The sequence below is a fragment of the Stomoxys calcitrans genome, chromosome 2 (genome assembly GCF_963082655.1).
Source record: "Stomoxys calcitrans chromosome 2, idStoCalc2.1, whole genome shotgun sequence".
NCBI classification, from domain to species: Eukaryota; Metazoa; Arthropoda; class Insecta; order Diptera; family Muscidae; genus Stomoxys; species Stomoxys calcitrans.
In genome coordinates, this window is record NC_081553.1 from 311,354 (window position 1) to 324,726 (window position 13,373).

The following is a 13,373-nucleotide window of genomic DNA, read 5'->3' on the forward strand; positions in this document are numbered from 1 at the left end:
TATTTCCAACTTTTTTCATGTTCAATTGCCTCTTCCGGCTACCGAACCTTAATTTCGATGTCGTCGACATAGGCGAGTAGCATATGTTCTCTTGTGAGCAGTGTGCTATGGCTAATCACACCTGCATAATTGTTTAATCTTCTGCAGCAGGATATTATAGAGATCACCTGATAGGCTGTCTCTCTATCTGAAACGTCGTTTGATATTGATCGGTTCGGAGAGGTTCTTTCCTATTTTATATGAGAAGCGTGTATCAGCAAGCGTCATCCTGCAAAGTCGTATCAGTTTTGAGGGATACCAAACTCAGACATGGCTTGAAATACCTTTGAACTTGTAGGGCTGTCGAAGTTGTCAACGAAAAGATGGTAAGTATAGATTTGACCCGAGCATTTCCAGGATTTGGCGCAGTATAAATATCTGATATATGGTGGATTTACTAGGTCTAAAGGCCATTGATAGGGCCCAATTATTTCGTTTCGTTTAGACTTTGATCTTTCACACAGTACATTCGATAGTATCTTTTATGCGATGGGGAGGAGACTTATTCCTCTGTAGTTGGGACATACCGTCATGTCCCCTTTTTTGTGTATGGGACTTAGTATGCTGAGGTTCCAATCATCGGGTATGTGTTCTTCTAGCCAATTGCGCAGACGAGTTGATGCATACGCCTTATGAGCGTGTCGCCTCGGTCTTAAACAGTTTAGCCGGCCACATATCGGCCCCTGTTGCCTTATTGTTTTTCAGCCCGGATCTCGTTTTGAATAGGTGGTACACATTCTATACCATCTCTGTATCAGTTACCAGATTTCCTTGTTTGTCTCCGCAGGAGGATGTGTCTGTATCAAAGCCGTCAGTTTTATGTTTATTTCTTTGGTAGAATTTTCGGACTTCATTCTGGCTCCTGAACATCTCGATTTGCTCACTCTCACGTGTTTCTATTTCCGTCTTCTTCCTGCGGAAGAGACGCCCGATTTCACCCGATACCTCTATTTCGCCTGGCACGTTGCTATTGACTGTAATGTTGTCCTGTATGCCGCATTCTTGGCACTCCTGGTCGTACCATGGGTTCTTTGGGGAAGGTTTTTCGTACCCAAGTACGGATGTTGCTGTACTATCGGGACGGGGAGTGCTTTCTTCAAGCAAGTGGAGTATGCCGTTGCCACCTGTTGTGTTTACAGCTTTCCGATGTCCAGCTTTTGTACAGTGTCAGATTGTACGTTTCTCGCCACACTGAAACGAGTGCGAATGGTAGTGATTCGAATCGATATTCGGTCCTCGTATAGATCGTATATCTAACACCATGGTTGAATGCCTTCCATCTATCACATCATGATCTATTTGGTTTCTCGCATTTTGATTGGGTGACAGCCTTGTGACCGTGTGAATTTTTCGATGTTGGAATCTGGTGCTGCTAACCAAAATATCCTTGGTCTGTTCGTCCTTGTCTTCCGTCGGGGCATGGGCGCAAAAAAGGCTGACGTTGAAGAAGAATTTGACCTTTATGCTGATTGTGGGTAGGCTTTCATCCACAGAAGTAAACCTGGCGACAAGGTGTTTCAGTCTCCGACTAACCACAAATCCACAGCAAAATGCATGCCTTGTTTTATGGCAGCTATTATATAGGGCGTCAATTCTCGGTGTTATTGTGTAGCCCTTCCCGCACTTCCTGCATGGCGATAAAGTCTGCCTGTATTTCTTCAATACATCCGCCAGTGCGTATTCCAGGTGCAGATACGCAAATCGTTTGCGGGGATCGTCAAAATAGGGGGATCCGGTTTTAATCTTCTTCGTTTTTTCATAGAAATTTTTTCAAGTTTTCCGGGTGATGCACTACTAACCCGACGCCTCAACCTATCCTTTTATCGTTCTACTGGTGAACTAGTGGCACATTTTTGCTCACTACCCTTAACGGTTTTTAAGGGTAGTGAGCGATGTTAAGTGACCCCGCGGGGAGGTTGGTGTCCACATTTGAGATGAAAGAAGACCAAAATAAGCCTGAATTTTGCCAAGTCAAAACCATTCAGAGCCGTCGCTAGGTTTCCAATATCTCAAAGTCACCATTATGCGTTTTTGTTTATTTTATGTGTGCTGTATTTAAGGCTTCATAAGATTTAAAAAGACACCTCATGCTTTGTAAAGATTGGACCAAAATTGTGGCTTCTAAACACTTAAAAGGCCATATCAGATGAAAGATATATGTGGGAGCTATATCTATGAAATTTTGCACACGTATTAAGACGTCAAATTGAACGTCTTATGCTATATTTTGTAAAGATCGAACAGCCTTAACAGACCATATCGGATGAAAGTTATGTACGGGACCATGTTTAAATCTGATCAGATTTAATGGCGTTCATCCTTAGAAGAAAAAAGTGACTTGTGCAAAATTTTACGGCAAGCGGACAACATATGTTACCTTTACGTTGATTACAGAAATACATGGACAGAGAGACACAGGGTCGTAGCTAAACCAAATCAGAAAGTGATTCTAAGCTGAACGGTTTGCTTATCAATGAGTCTAACTCTTCTACTTTTGAGCGTTGCAAACAAATGCACCAAGATATAATACCCAAAATAGTGGTTTAGGGTATAAAAAGCAAACTAAGGAGACAAATGTAGGAGTTGTCATGGAAAGACTAGTGACATTCTGTACTTAGTATTTTCTCAAGCGGTCCTTAATCTGATATAGCTCCCATATAAACCTATCTCCCAAATGTATTATATCTCATTCATTTAGCCATATTCTAAGAAGTTGTCATGGAAAGACTAGTGACATTCTGTACCTAGTATTTTTTGAACCGGTCCTTAACCTGATATAGCTCCCATATAAACCTATCTCCCAATTTAGTTGGCACAATGCAAATTTTGCCCATGAACATTCCACTAAGGAACAGGGGCAAACTTCTTACATATCAATGAGCGCAGTCCGATTCAAGTTTTAGCTCAATGATAAGGGGCCTCCATTTTACAGCCGAGTCCGAGCGGCGTGCCGCAGTACCTCACAAATGTCGCCAGCATTAGTAGGGGAAACCCCCCGCTGAAAATTTTTTCAATATACAATATTATATAAATTTCTCGTCTGAGCGCCGACATTGTTCATAAAAAATGCAATATCTCGTAAAGCTACAAGTGGACGCATATGATTCATACCGCACAATAATCAAAAGGCAACATAGTAATTTACGACAACGAAACTAGATTGAACCCCCTTCAATCCCGCAGTTGCAGTCATGGAAATCATAATTTGTTTTTGCAGTTTTGGTATAAGCTACCTAAACATAAATATGTTTTTTATAAAATTAGCACAGGTCACAAATATATTTTTTTCAAGTTAATACATACCACTCTCAATGAAAAACACAAATTTTTTGTCCACAAACGCAAATTTATAGCCTGTTTGATAACGATAGCTTACAGCAGTTCTACGAATCTAATCAGTCAATGCAGAACTGATTTCAAAGATCAGTGGAAAATTTGTTATCGATTGAGACCATTTTGCCGGTTTAAAAACAAATTGAAAATTGAGTTTTGAGGCGCTAGATTGGTCATTTCGCCCATAGTGAGACGGAGTAACTCTTATCCGATTTGACAAAAATTTTGACTTGAAATTTTTCTATGACCTCTAACATATGTGCCAGATATGGTCTGAATCGGCCCATAACCTGATAAAGCTCCCATGTACACCGATTTTCCGATTTTACTTCTTGAGCCCTATAGGGCTTAATTCTTATCCGATTTGGCGAAGTATAGCCCGTTTGCCTATAAAGTAAAATAAAGTGCTAGGCAAAGAACTTGACCAATGCTATGCATGGTGGAGGGTATATAAGATTCGGCCGGCTGAACTTAGCACGATTTTACTTGATTTAGTTGAATATGCGATTATTTTAATGAACTTTTTTTCAATCACCTGTTTATTCGTTTTTTTTTTTTGAGTGTAGGAACGCCTTTGTGCTATCTACAGTTTTAGAGATGCAGTTGTTAATTTTTTCTCTCATTAAGAGAAGAAGCACAACACCGAATGTGCCTTTACATTTTCTCAAAATTCCACACCTACCTCGTGCCTATGCTTTTTTAGTTTAAAAATTCAAAAGCTTTTCACTAATTTCCAAACTTGCTAACATATTATTTACGACAAAAAAGTCAATAAAACGTAACAGAAATCTAGTTATGCCAAGAAACGGTTCTGTTTTTGGGAATTAACTTTTGCTAGTTTTTCTTCTGCATGGCACAATGGCTGAAAACGAAACCCAAAATGTGACACATTTTTCGTTGGAACTTTAGGCTGAACGTAATCTTTTGCGTACACGCAAAAAAAACAAAAATCAGTGGCCATTGACGAAATTGTTGTAAGTAAAGTTCTTTTGTAAAAAAACTTGGGACTTTATACACGATGGAAATGTTATGTTAAGTTCATACAAGAATTTGTGAGCAATGCAATATTTCGAGAAAATCCTTGCAAAATTTTAGTCACTTTATTGAAATTTGACTCAAAATTGGATGAACATAGCGTATATTGGAGCTAAACCTAACTTTACTTTAATGACATAAACATCTTGCTATGAATGTTAAGGATGAGTTAATATTTTAATTAACCTTATTCCCTACAAGCTAGAATGAAAATAAAGAAACTAGTAAAAGCGTGCTAAGTTCGGCCGGGCCAAATCTTATAAACCCTCCACCATGAATCGCATTTGTCAAATTCCTCGCCCAGTATCTCTTCATAGGTAAACGAAGGATAATGGATAAACATTGTCATACTATTGGAGCCATATCAGGTTATGGACCGATTCGGACCATACTTGGTTTGTATGCTGGAGACCATAGTAGAAGTCATTGTGAAAAATGTCAGCAAAATCGAATAACAGTTGCGCCTTACTGGGGCTCAAGAAGTAATAACGGGAGATAGGTTTATATGGGAGATATATGAGATTATAGACCGATTCAGACCATATTAGGCACGCATATTAAAGGTCATCGGAGAAGTCGTTGTACAAAATTTCAGGCAAATCGGATAAGGATGGGGATATAAATCAGGTTATATGGGAGATAAATCAGGTTATGAACCGATTTCGATCATACTTAAGATAGTTGTTGGAAGTCAAAACATCATAATTGCGCTCTCTAGCGGCTTAAGATTTCAAGATCTGAGATTGGTTAAATGGCAGCTACATCAAGTTGACCAAACCTGGCACACTTGTTATAAGTCATAACAAAACACTTCATACCAAATTTCAGGCAAATCGGTTAGTTTTTTTATACCCACCACCGTAGGATAGGGCGTATATTCATTTAGTGATTCCGTTTGCAACACATAGAAATATCAATTTCCGACCCTACAAAATATATATATTTCGGATCGTCTTCAAATTCAAAGACGATTTAACGATGTCCGTGTGTCTGTCCGTCTGATCCTCCTTCTCCTTCTCCTAATCACTCTAGAGCCTTCAAAAATTGAGATATTGAGCTGAAATTTGGCACAGATACGTATTTTTGATGCATGCTGGTAAAGTTCTTGAACGGCCAAACCGGATCATATTTGGATATAGCTGCTATATAGACCGATTTTCCGATAAAGGGTCTTATGCCCATAAAAACTTTATTTTTCACCCGATTTTGGTGAAATTTTAAGCAGTGAGTAGTTTAAGGCTTCCTAACAACTGAGCCAAATATGGTAAGGGTCGGTTGGACGAACGTGGAATAAAATGTTCACCGAACTCGTATTTCAATAAGTCCATTATTACGCGAGCTTTGTGGCAGGTAGCACCGTCTTGTTACGATCTGCATCATCTTTGAAGAATGCGGTTCAATGAAGCCACCAGCCCATAAATCGCACCAAACTGTGACTTTTGCTGGATGCATTGTAAGCTCTTGGAATGCTTTTGGCTTATGTTCACTCCAAAATCGACAATTCCGCTTATTTACGTACCCATTGAGCCAAAAATGAGCTTCGTCGCTCAATGGAAGAGGGGGGGCGATGAACTTTCTTAACAGAAAGTTCATAATAAAATTCAACAATTTGCAAGCGTTGTTTGTATGTAAGACGATTCATGATCTTAAAGTTTCCCTTATTTATTGGAGATAAAAAAAGAAAACGTGGCAGAACTAAAATCAGAAACACGATTTTTATTAATTTTCACAGTAAAATTTAATATTTTTACGATTACTTTTAGTAGATAATAGATTTTGAAGCAAAAAGACTTCTGATTTCAATCATTGGGGCTGTTCCATTACTTATGATAAAATTTTAATAAAAGTCTTATGTTATCAGTGATATTTTTGTAGTTTTTCAAAACAGTAATCGTGAAAGACATGATTATTTCAATGCGAACCACGATCTTAATATCCACCTTTTCGTTAACGTGCAATTTTACTCGTCGAAATTCATTAAAGATTTTCCTGTTATGTAGGAAAATATTATTCGCAAAATCTTTTCATTGTAACAAGATTATCTTGGAAGAAAATCAAAACTTCAAAAATAAATTCTAATATGTTTTAAGTAATTTTTCACTGTGCTCAACGGTCAAAGCCAACAGAACTAACGAATTTCCGTCCCTTAATGAATATTAGCTGCGCATCAATGCCTTAAATACTGTATTGTGAATAATGGAATTCCAAGAATAAAAACTTAATGGTCCTATTTGAAATTATTAGTCCTAAATATTACCAATTATTGTTTATTTCTCTTTTGAGACGAGCTCAATGATCAGGGATTTTTTTTTGCAATTGGAAAAGGAAAACCAGAGATCGCAACACACACCAACCACTATGGCACACGTTTCGTAATTTGGTTACAATTACTCATCAGCCATATTAGGTGTGAAGTCGTCAAGGGCCCCACATTGGTTTGTTGTACTTATATATTATTTATTGCGAAATCGCCTTGATGATACAAATACCACAATAACCACGATCGACAACCCTGTCCATTATCTGTACTTTTCCTAATGCATGTGTTTTGTGTAATGGCAAAATTTCTGTCTGCACAAATTAAGCTACTCCCATGGTATGCACATGATTCTATGCATCTGTTGGAAGTTGTATTGATGGCTTCGAACGCTAGGCAACGGCAACGGCTCTCGCTGTTGCTCCGTATGCCCAGGTTCGAATCCCGGCCGGGCTCTGCTGAAATTTTCTATTTTAAAGTTTTTTGTCTGTTAGGGCGAAGATCATTTATATTTACAACTTTTGTTTGTTTCTCTCGAGACGAGCTCAATGATCGAAGATATTCATTACAAATTATTCTTTGGAAAAGTTTTTCAGACTAACAAGCAAATATTTTATTTAAAGACATTTTTTAAATAAAAAATAGAATGATAAAATTTCAATTAAAATAATAAAACGAGAATTAAGAGAAAATTCATATAGAATTATGTCTCAGAAAAATGTTTGTTAAATGTTTGGCAAGAAAATTCCTTTTAAAACAATCACAAAAATTTAATGTTTTGAAAAAATTATATTGCGATTTGGTCTTTCAAAAATGAATTATAAAGACTTTAAAAATGTTTATACAAAATGAAGTGTCGCGAAATGCAACATTTTATTGAAATTTTGGTCTTAAAAAATAATCTCGAGGAGAGTTTTTCACTGAAATTTAGTGCTTAAAAAATCATTAAAATTTAGTCTTTAGGACAAGTTTTATTAAAATTTTGTCTCTTGAAAATAATTGGAGGGAGGTCTGACCCGTGCTGAAGTTTTGTTACGCTGAAACTTTGTCGTTGTCGGGCCCGAGGGCCCCCTGTGGTGGATGTATTTGATATTCTGCCAGTATTCGGATTTATGAATACTACTGTAATTTTCATTAAGACTTTTCTTGTACAGGCAGAATTAAAATCATAATTATTCTTTACATTACTTGTGTTTTATCTTCACTACCTGAAAAATAGGTACTTTTCGTCAATGTAATGTTTTACAATATAGGGTAGTTGATGTAATCGCGGTGAATTAATTGAAATAAAAATTATTTATTTCCGTTATTAATTCCAGTTAATTGATTCACGAATAACCGGTACTAAATCGTAAAAATTGTTTCACTTCAACGAATTTTTTATCGACTTTTTAATGTTGTAAACTAGGCATAGACAATTTATGCATACATATGTAGTCTATGTTATTTTTGAAAGTGAAAAAAAAAAAAAATAAAATAATAGCACTTTTAATGACCGTTTTTTTTACTTCCCATTAATATACTATTTTGAATAATTTCAGCTTCATCGCTAATTTTCGAGCCAATACGATTTATTTTGCTTGATCCGAGCTTTTCTAAACAATGAATAAATAACATCCGCATAAGGGAAAAGGATTAAGTATTTGTAAGTGTATTTAAATATATTATTATTAAACACAGTAGTTTTGAATTATCTGCCAATCTGCCAAAAATAAAGAAACAAGTCTATTTCCTTCCAATTCTCTATACAAATAATTATTTTTAAGTGAATATTTCATTTAACCACCTACAATATTTCGAAAGATACCGCCATATCCACTTAAATCTTTTTATATACCAGCCACCAATAATAAAATCTTGCTTTAGTTGACACACACTTATACATTGAACTTTTTGTGGCGAATGGAAGAAAATTGAGTTTCTGCCTGAAAATTATACTTAAGAGCCAATTCTGTGTTAGGTAGTCGAATCGGATAATTGTTAATTATTCACTTTCTACACGTTTTGAATATTGGAGTCACCGTAGCTCAGAGTCTAGCATATCCGCCTTTCACGTTGTATGCCTGGGTTAAAATCCCGGCGAGAAAATCGGAAAAACTTTTCAGCGGTGGGATCCCTTCCAACATTCGACGAAATTTGTTTATTCAAAATATCGAAAATGTTTGCTAAAGTAACTGTTTTTGTCTGCTGAAAATGGTAAAGCTGTCATTACAGTTCTTTTACAGGCCAGCAGTTTTAACACACATTTTCGGCTGCTACTTAAAATATGTGCTATAAATGTGCAGTTTGAAGACATGTTTTGTTTTTTATGCTATTATTCATGTTTGCCTATTAGGCCTGTCATGTGATTTGATTATTTAATGCCTTTCTTCAAAAGCAAGTCAAGCTAATGACCATGGGAAAATATGTTGGAACTCAATACTTCAATGGAATGTGGAATATTGCTCATAACGAATTACCTGTTCAACAGATTCCTTGTACACACGACATCGCAACCATTGGTGGGTGGCTAAAGTCGCTCGTCAATTTTATTGCTCTGTCAATGTACTCATTACTGTCGATGCTACTTATGACTATTTCATATGAAAAATGAATAAGGAATGTAAATTGCCCCTGTTCCTTAAAGGAATGTTCATGCGAAAATTTGCATTTACAAACATCCACCGGCCTACTGGTTAACATTTCAGTCATGAAACTTCTTTAAATCTACCTTTCATGTGCCAACATTTTTTCCATTTTTTGGGCTACCTAACACAACATCATTTTTTCCATGCTGTCCCTTGATAGAAATTACAGCAAAGTTCTGTCCCTAGCTTTCTATCCCCTGCTGTGTTATGTTGTTGTTTGTTATTGGAATAATTTTTTTATACCTTCTTCCATAGGATGGGGGTATACTAACTTCGCTATTCAGTTTGCAAATCTATTGATTTAAGACCGCATAAGTCGATTTAGCCACGTCCGTCTGTCTGTGGAAAGCACGGTAACTTTCGAAGGAGTAAAGCTAAGCGCTTGAAATTTTGCACAAATACTTCCTGTTAGTGTAGGTAGGTTGAAAATGTAAATAGGTCATATCGGTAGATGTTTTGATGTAGCTGCCATATAAACCGATGTTAGATATTAATTTCTTGAGCCTCTAGAGGGCGCAATTCTTATACAATTGGGCTTAAATTTTGCATGAGGTGTTTTGTTATAACGTTCAACATACGTGCTTAGTATGGTCAAAAGCGGTTCATAACTTGCCATATAAACCGATCTCGGATGTTGACTTCCTGCGCCTCTAGACGGCGCGATTCTTATCCGAATTGGCTAACATTTTGTAGGAGGTGGTTTGCCATGACTTTCAACATGCGTCCTAAGTATGCTCCAAATAGGATCATTACCTGATATAGCTGCCATATAAACCGATCTCGGATTTTGACTTCTTGAGCCTTTGGATGGCGCAATTCTTATACGATTTGGTAAACATTTTGTGTGAGGTGTTTTGTTATGACTTTCAGCAACCTGGTATAGCTCCCATATAACCCCATTACCTGATTTTACTGCTTGAGCCCATATAGGACGCAATTCTTATTATCCTCTGTTTGCCTATAAAGAGATGCTGGGGAAGAAACATGACTCATGCGATCCATGGGGGAGGGTATATAAGATTCGGGCCGGCCGAACTAAGCACTCTTTCACTTGTTTAGTGCTATTTTTTATTGTTGGGTGTTGTTTTTTTTTTATTTGAAACTCCTTTTTTATTGTTATTTTTCATTACTTGAATTTTGTTTTGTTTCGCATACCACGCGTGATCTTTGGAATGTTGGCTATAATCTATGTTTGATTATTTTAGGAATTTTTTTCTGGTTGCGATCAGGCAAGTTCTTTTCTTTACAAAAATTTAAATCTTCTCTTTCATTTTATTTTATTTTAGTTTCCAGAAATCATCATAAAAAATCATAAACTAAGCAGCACATATTTACAGTTGACAACAGCTTTAACCGGATATAGCTCATGTCAACCGGTCTCTCGATCATACCTGTTCGGTTCCTAGAAGCTTTAATTTTTGCTGGTTTGACAGAAGTTTGGTATGTAGAATAAAATTATGACCTACAACTTAATTTATTTTGCTTAAATTTTTAGCAGAATCCAGGTGGTGGGTTCCCAAAGTTCGGCCCCGTCGAACTTAGCACTGTTTTACTTGTTATATATGAGAAGCTATGTGCCTAATAGGTTGGGTAAAAATTGGCATACAAAACTGCGAGGCACAAAAAACCAACAGCTTGTTGACAAGGTTGACGAGCGTGGTTAATGTGGTATTTATATCATAGAGGCGTTTTCGCAATAAATAACATATAAGTATAACATACCAACATACGGCCCTTGAAACCTTCACACCTTATATGGCCGATGAGTTATTCTAAACAAATGACAAAACGCATCTCATAGTGGTTGGTGTGTGTAGTGATCTTTGCTACGTCCATGCATCTATGCGTTCAAAAATATCCTTAATCGACTTTTGCAATTGCAAAAGTCTACGTCCCTGCATCTATGCGTTCAAAAATATCCCTAATCGACTTTTGCAATTGCCGTATTTTATTGTATTTTAGGTTTTTGATTAAATCCCGTTTACACTGCTCATTAAATCCGGATTTAAGGCTCTCGTCAGCTGAAGGTAAAACAGATGATCGAGCCATTAAATCCGGATTTACAGCGCAGTGTAAACGGGGTTTTAAGTTTTGTGTAACAAAAAGTGCGATTCGGAAGGGAGAAAATAGCATTTACATAAATGACAAATAGAATAATAATATTGTAGTTATTTTTTAATCAGACTTCGTGTACGACCGAAACATATTTTAAGTAATCTTTCCCGTGCTTTTGATAAGGTATGTTACGTTATGCAGTATTTTTAAATGATTGGTAAGTAAAAACCTCGATTATTTTTCCTTTTTTTATACCCACTACCGACGGATTGGAGTATATTCATTTTGTCATTCCGTTTGCAACACATCGAAATATCCATTTCCGACCCTATAAAGTATATACAATATATTCTTGATCAGCGTAAAAATTTAAGACGATCTAGACATGTCCGTCCGTCTGTCCGTCTGTCTGTTGAAATCACGCTACAGTCTTCAAAAATGGAGATATTGAGCTGAAACTTTGCACAGATTCTTTTTTTGTCCATAAGCAGATGGACGAAGATGGGCTATATCGGACTATATCTTGATATAGCCCCCATATATACCGATCCTCCGATTTAAGGTCTTAGGCCCATATAAGCCACATTTATTATGAAATTTGGGACAGTGGGTTGTGTTAGGCCCTTCGACATCCTTCGTTAATATGGCTTAGATCGGTTCAGATTTGGATATAGCTGCCATATAGACCGATCCTCAAATCTAGGATCTTAGGCCCATAAAAGCCACATTTATTATCCGATTTTGCTATAATTTGGGACAGTGAGTTGTGTTGGGCTCTTCAACGTCCTTCTTTAATTTGGCTCAGATCGGTTTAGATTTGGATATAGCTGCCATATAGACCGATCCTCCGATTTAGGGTCATAGGCTCATAAAAGCTGCATTTATTATCCGATTTTGCTGAAATTTGAGACAGTGCGCTGTCTTAGGACCTCCGACATCCTCCGTCAACTTGGCTCAGATCGGTCCAGAATTGGATATAGCTGCCATATAGACCGATCCTTAGATTTGGGGTCTTGGGCTCATAAAACACGCATTTATTGTCCGATGTCGCCGAAATTTGGGACAGTGAGTTAAGTTAAGCCCCTTGACATACTTCTGCATTATCGCACAGATCGGTCCAGATTTGGATATAGCTGCCATATAGACCGATCTCTCGGTTTTAGGTTTTGGGGCCATAAAAAGCGAATTTATTGTCCGATGTTGCCGAAATTGTGGACAAAGAGCTAAGTTAGGGGCTTAACTTAGCTCTTTGTGCACATATTTCTGCTATGGGACATAAGATATGAGTTTTGCACCACATTTTGACGAAAGGTGGTTTACATATATACCCGAGGTGGTGGGTATCCAAAGTTCGGCCCGGCCGAACTTAACGCCTTTTTACTTGTTATCTCTCAGCTCTCCACATCTTTGTCAAGTTTGGCCTGAATTATTTCTTGTTATGGCTGATATTTTAAAATGACTCCTTGAGCGCCTGCACTCAAAAAATATTCGTTTCACGTAAAGAAAGTTTGCGATACGTAAATTTTTTTTGTGAAAATCGTTGGACTTTGTTTGATATGAAAGTATAGTTTTTTGCGTTAATTTGAAATAAAAAAAAATAAAGCTTTTTGACCCTGACAATACCTTTCATGCTCGACATCTATACACATGTTATTCGGGGTTTCAACTAGTTTTTCTTTGCATATAAAAAAAACTTAACGTTATGCCTATGCATATGTATATTCTTTTGAATTTGATTCCAAACTAGATATTGAAAATATTCGTTTCACGTAAAGAAAGTTTGCGATACGTAAATTTTTTTTGTGAAAATCGTTGGACTTTGTTTGATATGAAAGTATAGTTTTTTGCGTTAATTTGAAATAAAAAAAATAAAGCTTTTTGACCCTGACAATACCTTTCATGCTCGACATCTATACACATGTTATTCGGGGTTTCAACTAGTTTTTCTTTGCATATAAAAAAAACTTAACGTTATGCCTATGCATATGTATATTCTTTTGAATTTGATTCCAAACTAGATATTGAAA

The 13,373-nt window shown here is 36.7% G+C and overlaps 1 protein-coding gene across 2 annotated transcripts in view; it reads left to right on the forward strand.

Annotated features, from left to right (window-relative positions):
- Positions 1-13,373, forward strand: part of LOC106087333 (uncharacterized) — a 133,299-nt gene that overhangs the window by 7,543 nt on the left and 112,383 nt on the right. For both annotated transcript variants that reach the window (XM_059362627.1, XM_059362629.1), the window contains exon 2: positions 10,578-10,731. The gene's annotated coding sequence lies outside the window, so the exon portion shown is untranslated. The remainder of the gene's footprint in view (positions 1-10,577; positions 10,732-13,373) is intronic.